A 6,000-nucleotide genomic window follows, 5' to 3' on the forward strand; every position below is an offset into this window, starting at 1 on the left:
ATCTGCTTGAGCTGTATAATTAACCTTGCATTATTTTACAAAAGTCTTGTGAAGCTTATAATACACGCTTAATTGCAGTAACCAGGCTAGGTTTTTGCATTATCATTTTTTTGGTCTTCACCATCGTAGTATAATGGAATGATATTTACTCGTATTTTGTAGATAAAGTCTTCTATACAAATATTCATTGCATTTAATGTCTTTATTTTTTCAATTCATTCAGTACGCACTTTTTGAGATAAATTACAGACGACTATTTGTTTCAGATTTATTTCTGAGTAGGATTTGGGCTCTTTTGTGTGTGTGTGTGTGAGAGAGAGAGAGAGAGAGAGAGAGAGAGAGAGAGAGAGAGAGAGAGAGAGAGAGAGAGAGAGAGAGAGAAGATAGAATGGGTGAATTGAATTTGAATTGATGTTTCATGGTTCATATGTTTAAGAGTTGCCTTTCTCGAAATGTTGAACTCTTGGAAGTTTTTTTTTTTTTTTTTTTTTGTATGTAAACCATCACAACTGAAACTTTTATTTTTAATTACACAAATCATTACCCGGAACTTTCGGGAAGGTTACATATCGGTAGGACATATCTACTAAGTTTATGGAATTCTGTTCTATCATGCTTGAGATATCAAGACTCACACAATCATTCACGATTAAAAAGAGGCATTTTTTTTACATCATTATTTAATCACAATAAAAGCAAGATTTGCACTTATTTGTGTAGTTTCTATGTCGATCTAAATTTTGTTTTTACGTGAGAAAGATTTTTAGATTCAAAAGGAAAGGGCGAAGGAATGAGGAAAATAAAGGAAGAATGAGAGCGTCATAAAGTAATCCACTGTAAAAGGAAAGGGGACTATATATCTTCAAAGAATTCCAAAGAATTGGGATCCGACAGTTGTGACATGGAGAGAGAGAGAGAGAGAGAGAGAGAGAGAGAGAGAGAGAGAGAGAGAGAGAGAGAGAGAGAGTTGAGGTCTATTGTTTTGAAGTCTAGTTGCAAGAAAAATTGTTGCTTGGGAGTATTATTCGTGTTGATTTACAAGTTAATTAGCTCGATTCTTTAATTGCTCTTTGTAATCTTAGTAGCGTTCCTAGGTTAAACATTTTCATTCCTTCAAGGTCAGATAACACCTGGTGCTAGATAATTTAAGCTATACTACCGGTATGAGGAATCACACCAGTTACTCAGTAGGTAATTTATTTCTTTGAATAGGATATATACTATATCCGTTTGCAATGTCTTGTTGGAATATAGCTCAGTGATTGTATCAGAGTGAGCTATCTGGGAAAGACTAACCTATGGAAAAGTGGTCGAAGTGTTATATCTCTGTTTATGATATCAACTAAATATTAATATTAACAAAAGGAGAAGTTGTTAACAAAAAGTAAGAATAACATTGAAAGTACGGTGATTTAATATTTTATTATTACCATAAGCATCTGTCCCCATGGGGCCCCAGAAGGGTTACTTCATTCGGCTTATCAGCATATTTCCAGGAAGTAAAGTTGCTATTCCAGTCCCGGTTTGCCAACTACAGATGCTAGTACTCATCTATAACTGGTAGGAGAGCAGTATTCCGGGAGCGATCCATGGGCTTACCGAACGTGATGATGCGCTGTAACACTAAGTCACGTGCTAACACTGACTGATTGTATCCTCCAATTAATTACAGTACTTCCTCATTCGTGCTACATTTTAAAACATTCTTTTATTAATTCCTGTCCATGCACATAAGTTGCTTTCTCATTAGAGTTAATTGCTCTTTATAATGGTCGGCTTACCTTTTATAGCGTGTGATGTACGTGGTTCGTGTACTATTTTCCTTTTCGCAGATTTGGTTTGTCGTCTGATATTTATTATCTTATCGTAGGTCTTTGACTTTTAATATTCTCTTATTATTCTATTTCAGTTTGTTTTTTAAATTTTTCTCACCATTTTCTTTCCTTTTGATTTTCGAATATTCTTCCAGTTCACTTAATATTGCATCCTCTCTTGTTCTCTTCTGTTTTTCTAGGCTCCCTTTTTATGATTACTTTGAAAAATACGTTGTTTCATATCTAAACTGGATATATCCCTTAAGCTGAATATATCCCTGTTTATTGAGATTTATTTCCACATTCACTTTCAATAGAAACAGAGACTTTTCATAACGTAAGTAAACGAAATTAAACTGCTTTAGTATATAGTTCTCAGTAGTTGAGTCTCTATAAAAATTGCGATTTATTTTTCATTATTATTCAGTTCTTGTTAATTGAATGTATTTTTTTTGCAAGTATTGCAATTTATAAAATGACTGAGTTCAATATACTTCCTTATTGCTACTGATACTGCGTACGAATTCATGTAGAATATATGTATCACAGTTTATGAAGAAATAAAATCCATGGATATAGTACTATATAGCAGATGGAATTAACAATAAAAGAATATTAATGTCTAGTGCTAAAATATTTATTTCATGTTAACTGATGTTGGGTATTATCACTTTTTTTTTTTCTTAAATTGTTACCAATAATTCTTTAAAGGGGAAATATTTCTCTTCAAAACCTAAACAAGATTAGAGCTTTTCCGTAGATCTCGTTTAGGGGGATTTATGCAAATGAGTTATATTCGTTTCTGTTTGTCTTTCTGATATAACAATTACTACTGTATCTTGGAATATTTTAATATAGTTGAAAGTAAATAAAACATATGTTTCTGCATTTGGTGTGGATAATAGTGTGGGTTTTTTTTTCTCTTTATATATACTGTACGTGGTTAAGTGTTCATTGAAAATGAATAGTTTTTTATATCACATTATTGTTTCAGTTTCTATGTTTCTTGCATTTTTTTCATATACATTTCAGAATAATTTCAGTTACGGATAATAACACCATATGTGTAAATTATATATCATTATATTCTTATGTGTAAAAAAGAAAAAAAAACACAGGGAAAATGAAAATATAAGATTGAGTCCTAATTATTTTCATCTTCTTTAGATAGCTGATTTATTAAGAGTTTGTTTACATATATGGTACAGTGAAGGTACGACCATGTGTACAGATATCTGCAGAACATTACTCCAGACAAAACAAACTACCTTTGTGGGCGCACATTGTCAAGGGTTAATGAGGTCGGAGCTCTTATCTCATTAGCAAGGTGTCAGGTGGGGTAATTTCGGAAGGGGGGGGGGGGTTTATAATTCTTTTAAGTCTTCCGAAACAATTTCTGTATATTATGTATTTATTTTTATGATTTTTTAAAACCGTATCCATATAGATATAAATACACCTTCATGCATATATACCTGCTAGCATGTAAATGCATATAGATAGATATATAGATAGATAGATAGATAGCTAGATTTTTATTGACAACAAATTCTACATTAAAAATTACAATAAACATGATTACCTGTTAACATGAATCTATTATACAAATCGGGATATTTACATTGTTTATACACGATGTAGTCCATGAAATTACAGGATATATAATAGTTTCTTTGAATATATGACAATTAAAATCATTAAACACATTTCTTAAAAATAACTTTAACATAAAGTTACAAATTAATATTAAATACTCACCATATACATGTATGTACACATGATTTACATGCATATACACATTCATGTATATATAACCCTATCAACATAAACATACAATTACATACATATTTGTACTTGTTTTACATATCAATGCATATATATATATATATATATATATATATATATATATATATATATATATATATATATATAAAACACACAGATTAGTAGCAGCAAAGCATATATACAATAACTGTATATTCATGTGAATTGTGGCCTAGATCCAAATGAATAGTTTCACATACAGTAGGTAGGTAATCCTACAGATCTAAGCTACCATTCACATGTTATGTGTGTGTGTGTATATATATATATATATATATATATATGTATATGTATGTATTATATCTATATACACACATATATATATATATGTATATATATGTATGTATATAAATTATATATATAAATATATATATGTATGATATATATAAATTATATATATATATATATATATATGTATATATATATATATATATATATATATATATATATATATATATAATGTGTGTGTATGTATGTATGTGATAATAATAATCATCATCAATAGACCATAAGGTGTGGTCTAAAACAAGATCATAAAAATTCTCAAATCAGAATTCAAGGCCACAGCATCCAATATTTTCTTAGTTTGCATAAAAATCCTCAATTTCATAACTATTATACATGTACCCCAAAATCCTATCACTCATACGTTAACTAGATTGCACTTACTTCTAGCTAAATTCTACACTAGAAGAATTGTGCGTATTTTAGGTAGAGGACGACTGACTGGAAAAGCAAACGAGTACCCTTATTTAACCAGAGCCTGAAGGAAAAATAATCTGTTTACTTGGGAAACTGTGGAAGCCATAAATATCCTCTCTCTCTCTCTCTCTCTCTCTCTCTCTCTCCTCTCTCTCTCTCTCTCTCTCTCTCTCCCGAGCAACTGAATGAATGAAATCAACCAGCAGTAATGCGTTTACTCGGTTTCGCGAAAACTGCCCTTCCAAATTACACTGTCATTTCTTTTGCTCGTGGAAATGGGGAAACAAATATGGACGGAGCTGTGTAAATAAATCTTTATTATTAGCATCGTCCAACGAATGCGCGAGGGTTCGAATTGCCAAAGGTATTTCGATATTTTGTTCAAACGCTATTTCTGGAAATCCGTTTATACTTCAGCTGATATTTTAGTTTTCACATATTGGTGAAAATCCACTTTGCTTTGAACTCCTTCAACAGTAGTACGTTTGAGAGAAGAATTAGTTTAGGTGTTGCTATAATGAATCCATTCTATAGACTGTTTTTTTAATTCTCTCTCTCTCTCTCTCTCTCTCTCTCTCTCTCTCTCTCTCTCTCTCTCTCTCTCTCTCTCTCTCTCTCTAAAAGTAAGTAACGGATCCAATGGGTTGAGAATAAGTTAAGGGAATGACAACGATATCTCTTTTAAGGTGCTAACCTTACTTAAGGGTACACTCGGGCACATTATTCTATCTTATCCCTCTTCCTCTTGTTTTGTTAAAAAGATTTATTGTTTAAATAGGAGATAGTTATTTTAATGTTACTGTACTTAAAATATTTCAATCTTCCTTGTTTCATTTCCTCACTGAGCTATTTTCCCTGTTGGAGCCCATGGGCTTATAGCATCCTGCTTTTCCAACTATGGTTGTAGCTTAGCAATTAATAATAATAATATCCCTCTCGTACCACAATATCCAAGGAGAGGATATAGTCTGACATATCCCTATTCATATTTGTAGTTGGCCATTTTCTTCACAACCCTGGCAACTATGGATTGTTGATGGTGAGAGATTTTTGTCTGATCAATTATAACAAACCAACTTAGTATGGGTGTCCCCGACTAGTACAGCTTTGCTGATCATGACGATACACAAACCTTTTCACTAAGTTAGGGTATCCCCACTCAGAAAGAATATATATATATATATATATATATATATATATATATATATATATATATATATACTGTATATATATATATATATATATATATATATAAAATATATGTATATATATGTATATATTTGTATGTATATATATATGTATATACATATAGCTATATATATATATCACAATGGCATTTAATACCGAATTCTAACTTGGGAATATATATCCACTGGAATTCATTTATGGTAATAGCTTCTGGCTGGGCAGAGATTCGAACTTCTCCACTCAACCGAAACCATGCCTGCGAGGACTCTACCAACTGAGCTATCAAGAGCGAATAAGTTTATTACAAGTCGATATATATATATATATATATATATATATATATATATATATATATATATATATATATAATGTTTGTGTGTTGTCAGTGGTAGAAGAGAACCACCATTAGGTTTTTTCCAGTAGTCTAGTTTTTAGTGAGGCGCAGTAAGTGGAGGAGGCAAGGCATGGTCCT

Source organism: Palaemon carinicauda, chromosome 1 (assembly GCF_036898095.1).
Source record: "Palaemon carinicauda isolate YSFRI2023 chromosome 1, ASM3689809v2, whole genome shotgun sequence".
NCBI classification, from domain to species: Eukaryota; Metazoa; Arthropoda; class Malacostraca; order Decapoda; family Palaemonidae; genus Palaemon; species Palaemon carinicauda.